A 13,934-nucleotide genomic window follows, 5' to 3' on the forward strand; every position below is an offset into this window, starting at 1 on the left:
CAAGGACTAAGGATGGGCGAGGTGGGGTTGTGAAGTGTGGGCTGCTGGAAGTGAAGGGAGATGCTCCTGGTGCCAGAGGGATCTGGGACTCACCAAGCTGCCGCTTTCTGTTCTCTGGGTTCACTAAGGAGTTTGTGTCTCCGCAGTGTTCCAAACGACTAATAAACTCTTCTGCTTTTTCATCACCAGCTGAGAGTCACTCCACTTTCAGAAAGGTGGGAGTACGTTGTCCCCGCTAGGTGTTCCAGACTGTCTTAGGTGCCAGTGCAGTAGGATTTGATGAAGGAGCTGGCAGTGCGACACAGGGGTGCTGAAGGCTCCAAGGTTTGGTCCCAGGAAGCAGGGAAGCCAAGTGACTTCCCATGGTGAGAGCATGACCCAAAGGGGCTGACACACTGAAGGGTCTTTCAGAGTTGTTCCAGAGCACCAGACTGGGGATCAAGTCACCTTTTAACCTTCTGTCCTATAAGCTAAGGAGAAAGAGATCTTGAGTTTTTCCAAGGAAGGCCTCTTTTCCAGACCTTGAATTCTTCTCATGGCTCTTTTCTGACCTGTTTCCAATGTCACTGAACTGTAGAGGATTAGGGTTAGAAGAGACCTCAGGTGGCCATCGAGCTCAACCCTCTGCTCAAAGCAGGACCAACCCCAAATAAATCATCCCAGCCAGGGCTTTGTCAAGCCAGGGCTTAAAAACCTCTCAGGATGGAGATTCCAACACCTTTCTAGGCAACCCATCCCAGTGCTTCACCACCCTCCTAGGGTCTGTCTACACTACAGTGCTATTTCATAGAATCATAGAATAATAGGACTGGAAGGGACCTCGAGAGGTCATCGAGTCCAGCCCCCCACCCTCAAGGCAGGACCAAGCTCCGTCTACACCATCCCTGGCAGATGTCTATCTAACCTGTTCTTAAATATCTCCAGAGAGGGAGATTCCACCACCTCCCTTGGCAATTTATTCCAATATTTGACCACCCTGACAGTTAGGAATTTTTTCCTAATGTCCAATCTAAACCTCTCCTGCTGCACTTTAAGCCCATTACTCCTTGTCCTGTCCTCAGAAACCAAGAGGAACAAATTTTCTCCTTCCTCCTTGTGACACCCTTTTAGATATTTGAAAACCGCTATCATGTCCTCCCTTAATCTTCTTTTTTCCAAACTAAACAAGCCCACTTCATGAAGCCTGGCTTCATAGGTCATGTTCTCTAAACCTTAATTCGAATTAAGGTAACTTGAAATAACGTGTCTATACACAAAAACTATTTTGAAATAGCGTTTTGCTATTTCGAAATAGCACATCCACACTGAGTGGACCCTGAACCGAAGTTAAGGCTGGCCGGAACCAGTGCCAGCAGGGCATCAGTTTAGGACTTAGTGTGTGGGGCTGCTGCCTGAGGCTAACTGAGCTCCGTGCTTAAAGGGACCCTACCCCCACCCCTGCTAGACAGTTCTAAGGGTTCCCCGCTTGCTTGTCTACCTCGATGAGGGACAGCAAAGCAGTCCTGTCTTGGAGTGCCCTGAATGCCCACACTCGGGACACCACAGCCCTCGGCCACACGGAGCCAGAGCTGCCCCTGGGCATGTTTTTGCATCTCGTGGGGTTGGTGCCATCAGCCCAGCTGCACTTGCTGCAGGCTGCCATCCGGGGGGGATCCATCGGGGGGCTGTCAGGATCCAGGAGGCCCTGAGGGAGAGCGTCCACCACGAGAAGCCCTCAGAGCCTCCCTGGTCCTCCCCAACAGGTGCTTGTGCCCCATTCCTCCCTCATGTCCTTCCACTTACCCCTCCCTAGCCCCCCTTCCTGATGTCAAATAAAAGACATGTATGTTCAAAAATAGAAACTGGGTTTATGGAACAAAACTGGGGGGGGTGAGCCTCTGGTGAGACTGGGAAAAGGAGGTGGAAGAGGGGAAGAGAGAGGGTGGGAGAGGGGAGGGAGAAACCTGGGAGGAGGGAGCTGGAAGGGGGAAGCAAAGGGAAGAAGGGGGAGGGGAAGCTCAGGGCTCAGGTTTGGGGGTCTCGCCAGACCAACCTGACTTTCATGCCAACCTGCTCCTGGGTTCGCATGTGGCCTTTGTTGGCCGGGCTGGCAGCTATCCTACTATAGACAGCCGTGTTCCTCTGTCTAGGGCTGAGATCATGGAAGTTGGGGGCATCCCCCCCCAACCTGAATAAGGTCCATCATCTCCACCCTGGACCAGGAAGGCACCCACCTTCTCCAGCCCCTGTCAGGCTCCTGGGAGATGGCAGACTGCTCCTGGGAGAGGTGGAGGGCTGGCTGCCAGTGGCTTGCTGGCTCATGTTTTGGGGCCACTGGATCAGGGGCCCCGTTGGCCACTGCTGGCTCTGGGCTGGCAGGCTTGGAGCTGGCCAGGATCTACCCCCTTTAATGGCTCCAGGGCTGAGGGAGAGGAGAGTAAGTTTTCCTGGTTGTGCCCAGAGTGGCCACCAGGGCTCCCTGGGAAGGGCTGGTGGTCCCCTATTTCGAATTAATTGTCTACACAGCACTAATTTCGAATTAGCTATTTCGAATTAGGTGTTATTCCTCATAGAATGAGATTTACCTAATTCGAAATAAGGGCTCTGCTATTTCGAATTTATTTCAAAATAGCGGTTTGTATGTGTAGACAGCTATTACAGTTAATTTGAAATAACTGCTGTTATTTCGAATTAACTCTGTAGTGTAGACATACCCCCAGTGAAATAATTTTTCCTATTATCCAACCTAGACCTCTCTCTGCAACTTGGGACCAATTGCTCCTTGTTTTGTCACATTTGTCTAAGAATATACACAAAGATAATACCTCTTCCTGCCTCTATTCATACTCAATATTTCTTCGCTTATACACCCATCTCTCTTATATTAACTGCCATGCATTTTACAGCAAGCTGATATTCAATTAGTTATCTGCCATGACCTTTAACTCAATTCCAAGTCCAGGCATTCCTGGACCCAATCCCACAATTTGTAAACACAACTGACTTTTGTTTGTTTGTTTGTTTCTATATGCATGATCTTGCATTTGGCTGTATTAAAATGCATGTTTTCTCAAATAAGTTCTTTACCAATCAATCCAAATCACTCCATGTAACTGATCTGGCCCCATTTTTGTTTACCACTCCATCAATTCCTGTCTCGCCTGCTGTCTTTACCAGCATGGTTTTATATTTTCTTGTGGATCAATGATGAAGATATCGAATAGCAATGGACACACAGCAGAGCCCTACAGTTCTCCATAAACATTCTCACTGGATGACGAGACCCCATTTACAATTATTTTCTGAGATTTAGCAATTAGCTATTTTAATCCATTTAATGTGGGCTGTATTGTCATGCAGCAAAAAGTTACAAATTCCTTAGAGAAGTTTTAGGTACATTATGTCAACACAGTTATATTTATAACTAAACTTGCAATCTGGTCAAAAGATGCTATCAAGTTTGTGCGACAAGACCTTTTTTTCCCCCATAAAACTTTGTGGGTTGGCACTAATTATGCCACCTGCCTTTTATTTGCTATCATCCACTGTATATCCTGGACCATCTGATATGGGTCAGGCAAAAGTGGAAAGGTTAACCTCTCCATCCAGCAACAAAGGTCTCAGTCCACCTAAAACAAGGATCAACCCAAGTGCCATTTATTCTCAAGACACTTCTGAACTCCCTCACTCATCTGTGCTTAGCAGATGTCACTCAGCCAAGGCAGCGACTGTGCACATCACTGTGTTGTTTAGTGGGTTCATATTATATAGATAAACAAATCCCAGTTAATTTACTCTGACCTTACTCTTTGGTTGCCTTATTCACCAGGAGTAGCATTCGTGAATGATTTGGTCAGAGGCAAAGCTACGCAAGAGTGTGAGGAAGTTACATCCCCGTTCACATGTGTTGGCACATCCACGACACACATAGAATCCTCCAGTCTCAGAGGGAAACCAAGCAAAAATGAACAGGCTTGCCCATGTCAGGTGTTGTGTGGGCAGCATTTGCTGTAATCTGTAGAATCACTGTCCAGGGAAAAAGAATGAGGCTTTTTTTTTTTCATGTGTTAGTTTTTGGAGAGTTGGGGGGATACCCTGCTCCTCTGCACAGCATTGACACAGAAATATTTTTAGGCTAGGGAGCATAGGCAAAGGAATCCAGTGCCATCCAGGTTTTTATAATCTTCAGGGATCATTCAGAATTTTGTATAGACTCATAAACTCCTCCCCACACTTCCCCTCTTCAGGCAACTTGATGGCCTGGATCAGTTCTCCCACCTGCTCTCCATTGCTGAATTCCCTGCCTGGCCATCCCCTTGTCTCCCTCTGCATCGTTCATGTTCCTCACCTACTACCCAGTCCCACTATGACTTCCCCTCCACCAACATCCATGACTCCTTCTCTGAACTCCGCTCCCTGCCTCTCCCCCCAGACTTTCTGCACTCCACTTTTCCTCCACCTTCAACCCCAGTCTCTCACTGGGACATTGGCCCAACCAACCCTGAGCCCTGTCTAATTCCTTCCTCCGCTGTCCCCACTCCTGCGCTCGTGCAGTTGTGTGTCTCACCCAGAGCCCATACCAGGATCCCATGGTCCTTTTATGTTCAGTAAACTTTATATTAGAAGAAAGTTGAAGTTTAGGTACAAATACAAAAAACTAATGGCTATTTTTCCAGGGCGTATGGTGGCATCAAATGGAGTTTTTTTTATTGGGGGCAGGAAAGCACTGGTATGTTTCCTTGTGACTCCTTGCTCTGTGATGAGGGTCTTCATGACCAACCTGTGCAAAATCATTGACACAGATGGATTCTCCCAGCACCCTGAATGTTGGCAATAGCTTCACCCCTGATTTTGGTTTTCTCTGCTTGGTGCTTGCCCTTCTTCCTTTCCACATGCTCCTGACTTGGGTTTGCTGCAGAGTGTGGACAAATCGTGTTCTGACAATGGGTTCCTCACAACCAAATTCACCCTGGCTACTCCACACCCAGTTTTTCTTTTGTGCAATTGGCTGTCCAAGTGACATGGGATGTGTTTAAACTTTCTATTTGGATGACTGAAACTTTTTAGCCTGGAGGATAGTGACAGGGAGTAGTGCACTTTCTGGCACCAAGCTTGGGATTATGGAACATGATTGCCAAGACCTAGTGGTGTCCAAACATCCGTGACTATGGTAACCTCACAAAGTGACTGAGCCGGACTGGGTTCCACACAAGAAGAGTTGTATATTTCCACCGCCACTGGGTACAGTGAGAATATCTTCAACAACATAGAAAAATCTCATATCCGACAGTCTACTAATCCAGAGCTGCAAATCTAAAATGTCACCTTTACATAGACCAGACCATTTAACCAACAGCTGGTTTCACTCTCTAAAACTTCTGGGTGATCTCCAGTTCCCAGAACAGACGGAACATAACTAAGAACATAAGAATGGCCAGATTGAGTCAGAGGTCTATCCAGCCTAGTATCCTGTTTTCTGACAGCAGCCAATGCCAGGTGCCCATAGGGAACAAACAGAGAAAGAATAATCAAATGATCCATCCCCGTCACCCATTCCCAGCTTCTGACAAAGAGCCTAGGGACACCTTCCCTGCCCACCCTGGCTAATAGCCATTAACAGACTCACCCTCCATGAATTTATTTTGTTCTTTTTTGAACTCTGTTAAAGTACTGTTTTTCACAACATCCTCTGGCAAGGAGTTCCACAGGTTGATTGTGAGTTGTGTGAAGGAATACTTCTTTTTGTTTGTTTTAAATCTGCGACCTACTAATTAAATTAAAGAACATTACATTACTTTAAAAGTTTTCCAAAGATGATTTTCCTCCCTCCCCATGATTACAGGATTTTCAATCTGCTCTGATTTTTTAAACATCCTCAGGAGTTTGCTCTTTTACATTTGTAATTTTTTTGTTAATTCTCATGCCAACTCTCCAGGGAAGGTTTTCAGTTTGATTGGCATAATATATTGTCTTGTTTGTAGCTATTTAAATGTATTGTTTTGACATCACATTTCTTTTTCTATTTAATACATAATTCATTGTGGAAAATTATGGTCTTTTACAGAAATAAAAAACCATCTCCAGGAATTTCTTACACTTTGACTTTCCAAAGCTTTTTAGAAACAAAACCCAAAGAAATTCACCAACAAGTTGTCATTACAGTTGCTATAAAGGGGCCTACAGAGTTCTGGTATCCTGCAGATATCCCGGTACCCCGATATTCTGCAGCACTGTGTCCTAGTAGTGTCCCTAGAAGGAGGCCTCATTTTCTTAGGCAATGTCTACACTACCACTTATGTGGGTGTAACTTATGTCACAGAGGGGTGTGAATAAACCACCCTGTGATGGGCAACATAAGTTGCACTGACGTAAGCACTGATAAGGCTTCTCCTGCCTGCATAGCTGCCGCTGCTCGTTAGGGCCGAATTAATTCTGTTAATGGAAGAGCTGTCTCCCGTGGCTTTAGAGCAGCCACCCCAGAGATCTCACAGCAGCACAGCAGATGCACTGATGTACGCTTTCTAGTGCAGACATAACCCAGGTCAGCTCCGAGAAACGATGCCTGCTAGGAGATCATTAGAGGCAACTAAGCCTCTCAGAGTATGTCTGTACTGCAAGTGGACACCTGCAGCTGAGCTGTGCCAGATGATTCAGGCTCAGGCCAAGGGGCACTTTAATTGTAGTGTAGACTTTGGGCTCTGGCTGGTGCCCAGATTCCGGGGCCTTCCCACCTCACAAGGGCCTACAGCCCAGCCAGAACATCTACATGACCATTAAAAGTCCTTTAGCCTGAGCTCTGTGAGCCTGAATCAGCTAGCATGGGCCAGGCATCGGTTTTGAACGGCCATGTAGAGACATTCCCTATACCAGCAAAGCTAGAAGTTTTTCTGCCAGGCCATGTCTACACAATGGTGTGGTGCTGCAGCTAAGGCACTGTAATGCTGCAGTGTAGACTCTTCCTATTGCAACAGAGGGGGTTTTCCATTGAGGTAGGTAATCCATCACCCTGAATGACAGTAGCTCCGGTGATGGAAGAACTCTTCCGTTGACAAAGCTATGTCTACGCCAGAGTTCGCTCAGCATTGCTACAGTGTCACGGGGGTGAGAATTTTTTCCACAGCCCTGAGCAACATAACTGAGTTGATCTAAATTTTTCACTCTACACAATTTTAGCTCTGCTGCCAGAATCACTCTTCTGGTTTCTTCACACCTCTCACTAGCAATGCCTGTGTAAGCTGGGTTTGAATGAGCTCTCCCCCGATAGGGGGAGGAGAAAATGCTAGGGGACTCGACTGAATTTGCATGAACACATCCACTCTGCTTAGGTCCAAGCAGACCGGGCTGTATTGCCGAAGCGATCAACTTTGGCGGTTGTCTTTGGCGTGTTGGCTGGTGTTGGGTAACAAATCATTTTAAAAATGAATGAGGGGTAAAGAACAGTGGTGATCCTTATTGTATGAGTAAAGGGCAGCAGAACTGAACTTAGCATGTCCTGAGTGAGGAGGATCATCCAGCCCCAACTGAACTGAATTCGCTAAGCAGGGGCTTTGATGCCAAGGTCCTGTGAAAATTGAGAGGGAGTGGGGACAGGTGACCCTGCCAGGAGGTGCAGGCCCGGCCAAAGGGTCACCAGTCTGGTTTGACCTGCCCTGGAAGCACTGAAATGCCCCACAGTGACTGGATACAGTGGTCTGGTGTGACGGCGCGTTGGGGGTCCCCCGTCTCCTGCACCCCGAAATGGCACAAACAGACTGCACCAGCCGGTGGAATAGAGGAAGTTTATTGCCTCTCCAGGATACAGCACAGCACAGATGGAATCTGGTCACAGAGCTGGGCTAGGATGCCTCAGCCCCCCTTGAGATGGGGGAGACTGGGCCCCTAAACTCCAGCCCCTTCCCCTAGGCTCTCCTCCATGCTCTCAGACAGAACTAACTAAATTCCCTTCCAGCCCTGCCCCCCAGTCAGGGCAGCATTCCACCTTCCTTTGTTCCTCTCCATGGGGGGTGTCTGGCCACTGGTTCAACAAGTTTGGCCTTACCTTTGCCTAGTGAGGCTTTCCCTGCTGGGTCTTGCTCCAGCCCAGCAAGTACCCCCACTACGTCACATCTGGTGAGTAAGGCTTTAGCGCCTAGGCCCAGCACTAGCACTGAGCTTCCACCCGTAGTTACCATTGCTCTTGTGTTTGTTCCCAGTCTTGCGCCAGCCCTGCTCCCTGCTCTGTTTATGACTCCTGGTTCCTGACCTCAGAGCAACTCTTGGCTCTGACTCGGCGACCTGGACTCTGGCTCTGACCACCTACCTGACTTCTCATGCCCCAGTCCATGTGTAAGCGGGGGAATGGTCCCGCTATTGTGGGGAACTTTCCTGGCTTCTATACACCCCGGTGAAATGGACCAGCGAAAGGATCTGAGTCCCCGCTCCCACTTCCTTTACCCCACGGCCTCCCTGATCCTGAGGGCTCCCCCTCCACTCTCCTGAGTAGCAGAGCCCTTGAAACCCCAACAAGGCTGGGCCCAGGTTTCCTGGGGCTTAATCCCCGACCTTGTAGTCACTAGGGGCAGGAGTTAGGGTGTCCCCACTCCGAGGTGCTCTCTTTACACTGCAGGCCTTCTTGGCCCAGTGGTCACTTCATAAGGTTCAAAGCAAATACAATTTATTAAACATCAACTGATTAAAGAGAAAAGAATAAGAAACAATGAGAATGGTTAAATGAGAACACACAGCCCTGCTCTGTAGCACAGGGACATCAAAACAGCAGCCTGCAGAGTGTAAGGACAGTCCACAGTCTCCTCCTTATAGGCCCCTTAGAGGCCTTGAATGTGCTGCAGGGCGGAGGGGCTGCAGGCTGGACACTCTTGCTCTGGCAGTGACCACACAGCCTCAAGCTCTAAGTGGCCAGACCCCTCTCCCAGTCCAGAGCCTCTCCCCACACTTTGCAGTTCCCAGCTGCTCACCACATCCAGCTGCAGGGTGCTGCTTGGCCAGTCTCTAGCTTCTTGCGTTGCTTTTCTGTTCCTTTTGGCTCTCTGAGCACTGCCAGTCTGCTACTCAACACAGGGTCTGCGCTCCTTGAGCTGTGTGTGTCTGGCTCAGCTGCTGCAAAAACTGCCCCTCAGCACACAGCTTGCACTCCTTGGGCTGTCTCTCAGCTCTCTGTTCCTTTTGCAGGACTTCTTCTGCACACAGCTTGCACTCCTTGGGCTGTGTCTCAGCTCTCTGTTTGCTCAGAGAGAGCCAGAACAATCCCAGCTCCCAGGGAGGACGGGGCCTGGCCTCTCCCCTTCCTCACTGGCCTGTCCAACCTGTCAATCAGGCTGAGCTGGAGTGTTGGCTGCTTTCCATTGTCTCTGGGATCTGTCAGTCTCATGAACCCTTCCCCTTCTGAAAGTGGGAGCTGGCAAACCAAAAAACTCCCACAGAGTTTTAGTAAGGGGTAACAGTCCCCTTACACATGACTGTTTGAGTAGCCCAATGAAACGGGAGGTAACGGAGGGGAGGACGAATGGGTTGCCTTCTGGAAAGGGTCTTGCTGAGGCCAGCACCTCCCTGTGGGATAGTGGTGCCCTACAGAGCCAGGCAGAGGCCTACAGGCCACGTCTCCTTCGACTTGAGAACATAAAATTCCCCTGCTGCACAAGCGTGGCGGTGACCACACCTGGCTGGGTGGTTTTATGAAGCAGTGCTGCCTCCTTGGCCTGCTGCAGCCACAGGCCTTCCCCACGAACTATTCTTTGGTGGGATTTATCATTGGCCTGATGTTGAGGGAGGGATTGATTTGGGCCTCCCCGCTCCAGGACTTTGTTCAGACTCCTAGACAAACTGACTGTGGGAAAGGATTGAGCATAGACCTGAGCCCCAAACTATTGGCATAGCCAATTCCCTCAGGAGAGACTAAGCAGGTGTATAGTGAGGTGGAGTGGCAGCCCACTGACCGGGATGGATAGGAGCCTCTCTTAAAGCCCTGGTGAGCTATACAGGTCTATTACAAGAGTGGGTGGGTGAGTGAGGTTCTGTGGCCTGCAACGTGCAGTAACCAAAGGTCAGAATAAATCCCATCTAACATTAAAGTCTGTAAGACTGAGGCTACGTCTAGACTGCAGCGCTCTTCTGGGATACGGGAGGTATCCCGGAAAAGCAATGCCACGTCCAAGGAATGCGATGGCTTTTCAGAAAACATTTTTGGAAAAGCGGACGTGCTCTTTTGCCATCCCTGTAAACCTTGTTCTATAAGGAAAAAGGGATGTGTTGAAAGAGCAGGTTTTTCTGAAATTTGGTGCCGTGTAGACACACCAAATTTCGGAAAAGCCTCTTTTGACAGAAAAGCGGAAAAAGATATGCAAATTGCGGTTCACAATTTGCATATCTTTTTCCGACTTACCTTTGTAGTCTAGACATAGCCTGAGAGTTCATATTAGTCCTCATGTTGTTTATATACTTATTAGGGCTGTTGATTAATCACAGTTAACTCATGTGATTAATTAAAAATTAATCGTGATTAAAAATAATTATGATTAATCACAATGTAGAGTATATTGTCAAATAACAGAATGCCAATTGAAATTTTAAAAATAGTTTGGATGTTTTTCTACGTGTTCAAATATATTGATTTCAATCACAACACAAACCAGTGCTTGCTTTATGTTATTCATTATTAATTATTTAGTATTAATCATTAATTGTTAATCATTAATTATTAATAGCACTGTAATGCAATTTTTTCTTGTGAAAGTGGAATTTACAAATGCTACATACCTGGGTTTTGTTACATAACTGCACTCAAAAATAAAAGAATGTAAAACTTTAGAGCCCACAAATCCATTCAGTCCTACTTCTTGTTTAGCTGCTCACTAAGGGTACGTCTACACTGCATCCCTAGTTCGAACTAGGGATGCAAATGGAGACAACCGAAGTAGTTAATGAAGCGGGGATTTAAATATCCCGCGCTCCATTAACATGATCTCGCCGGCGCGCTAGTTCGAATCACAGCTGATTCGAACCAGGAAGTGCGCGCCGGGACGCGTTAGTTCGGACTAAAGCCCTTAGTCCGAACTAATGTTACTCAAAAAATGAGGAGTAACATTAGTTCGGACTAAGGGTGTGTCTAGACTACATGCCTCCTTCGACGGAGGCATGTAGATTAGCCAGATCGGAAGAGGGAAATGAAGCCGCGATTAAAATAATCGCGGCTTCATTTAAATTTAAATGGCTGCCCCGATCTGCCGATCAGCTGTTTGTCGGCAGATCGGGAGAGTCTGGACGCGATGCCCCGACAAAGAAGCCTTTCTTCATCGACACAGGTAAGCCTCGTGAAACCAGGTTTACCTGTGTCGATGAAGAAAGGCTTCTTTGTCGGGGCATCGCGTCCAGACTCTCCCGATCTGCCGACAAACAGCTGATCGGCAGATCGGGGCAGCCATTTAAATTTAAATGAAGCCGCGATTATTTTAATCGCGGCTTCATTTCCCTCTTCCGATCTGGCTAATCTACATGCCTCCGTCGAAGGAGGCATGTAGTCTAGACACACCCTAAGGGCTTTAGTCCGAACTAATGCGTCCCGGCGCACACTTCCTGGTTCGAATCAGCTGTGATTCGAACTAGCGTGCCGGCGAGATCATGTTAATGGAACGCGGGATATTTAAATCCCCGCTTCATTAACTACTTCGGTTGTCTCCATTTGCATCCCTAGTTCGAACTAGGGATGCAGTGTAGACGTACCCTAAGAGATACAAGTTTGCCTCCATTTATGGGAGATAGTGCTGCCTGCTTCTTATTTACAATGTCACATTATTTACAATGTTCATGAGTGAGAACAGGTATTCACCTGGTACTTTTGTAGCTGGCATTGTAATGTATTTACATGACAGACATGTCCCTTTATGCCTCCACAACCATTTCAGAGGGCATGCTTACATAGCCCTGATCTACCCTAGGACTTTATTTCGAAATAACCCCCCTTAGATTGAATTTATAAGTGGAGTGTCCACACTACCAAGTCCATTATTTCAAAATAAGGGGTTGCTTATTTTGAAATCTGCACTCCTGCTTTTCTTGGGGAGTAATGCTAATTTCAAAATAGTTATTTCAAAATACAGTAGCGGTCTTGAGGATGCTTTGGTGCCACTATTTTGAAATGACGACTCCCCAGAGTCATTTGAATTGATTACTCCCCAGTGCTTCCTGGAACTCTAAGTCAAAGTAGCGCATCCTCATTAATGGAGCCTGCCTCGGACTAATTTTGAGGCTTTCCCTTAATGGGGACATGCTATTTTGATTTTGTAAAATCAGGAGTTGTTAAGTCAAATGTAGTTATTTCAAAATAGTTTCCTAGTGTAGACATGCCCATACTGATGACACTTGTTAAAAAATGTGTTCATTAAATTTGTGATTGAACTCCTTGAGGGAGAGCTGTATGTCTCCTGCTCTGTTTTGAAACACATTCTGCCATGTAGTTCATGTGATAGCAGTTTTGGGTGACAAGATATTGCTCATTTTAAGTACACTTTCACTGCAGAGTTGACAAAACACAAAAGAAGGTTCTAGTGGAAATTTCTAAAGTTAGCAACAGCACTCAACACAGGGTTTAAGAATCAGAAGTGCCTTCCAAAATATAAGAGGGACGAGGTGTGGAGCATGTTTTCAGAAATCTTAAAAGAGCAACAGTCTGATGGAGAAACTACAGAACACAAACCACCAAAAAAGAAAATCAGCCTTCTGCTAGTGGCATCTGACTCAGATGAGGGAAATGAACATATATCAGTTCTCACTGCTTTGAGTTGTTATTGAGCAGAATCTGTTATCAACATGGATGCATGCTCTCTGGAATGGTGATCGAACCATAAAGAAACATATGAATCTTGAATCAATCTGCCACATAAATATCTTGGAATGCCATCTACAACAATGCCATGTGAATGTCTGTTCTCACTTTCAGGTGGTATTGTAAATAAGAAGTTGTCTGCATTATCTTCTGCAAACGTAAACAAAATTGTTTGTCTAAGAGATTGGCTGAACAAGAAGTAGTACCGAGTGGACTTGTAGACTCTAATGCTTGACATTATTTTATTTTGGAAGGCAGGTGTTGTACCTAACTCTACATTTGTAAGTTTATCTTTCAGGATACAGAGATTGTATGTGTATTAGGTAAATTGAAAAAGACTATTTCTTTTGTTTTGAACAGTGCAAAAATGTTTAATAAAAAATAAATATAAAATGAGCACTGTGCACTTTGTGTTCTGTGTTGCAACTGAAATATATTTGAAAATGTGGAAAACATCCAAAATATTAAAATAAATGATATTCTAATATTGTTTAACAGCACAATTAATCATAATTCATTTTAATCACTTGGCAGCTCTAATATTTATTAATAATTTGGGAAAAGCAGTTAAGGCCAAACAGAGGCAAAATTTGCAGATAATACAAAGTCATTTAGGTTAGCCAAGTCCAGAAAGGACCATGAGAAGTTCAGAATGACATAACTAAGCTGGGGGAGGAGGCAATAGGATGACAAATGAAGTACAATGCAAACTAATGCCCATTGAAGGGGGAGTTTAAACTCCTCTTACGCTTCATAGGGGTTCTAAATTAACTGTATCGGCTGAGGAAAAGCACCTGGATCTCATTAGCTCAATGAAAACTTTCCATTATGTGCAGCTTTGGTCCAAAAGCATAAAGATGTTAGGGTGCATAAAGAATCAGATAGGGAATTGCACATAAAATTCTGTACTGGCAATATATAAATCAATGGTTCAGCCTCATCTGGAATAATACGCAATGCTGGTCACCCCACCTTAAAAAGGGCTTTGTAATATCTGAGGGGGTTCATAAAAGAATGACGTGGGTGGTCAGGGGCCTGGAAAAAGTCTCATATGAAGAAAGACTAGAACTGTTGCCAGAGCAGATGAACAAAAGGAGACATGAGAAAATGGTACAAAATACTGATTGGTCCTGAGAAA

The sequence above is a fragment of the Pelodiscus sinensis genome, chromosome 24 (assembly GCF_049634645.1).
Source record: "Pelodiscus sinensis isolate JC-2024 chromosome 24, ASM4963464v1, whole genome shotgun sequence".
NCBI classification, from domain to species: Eukaryota; Metazoa; Chordata; order Testudines; family Trionychidae; genus Pelodiscus; species Pelodiscus sinensis.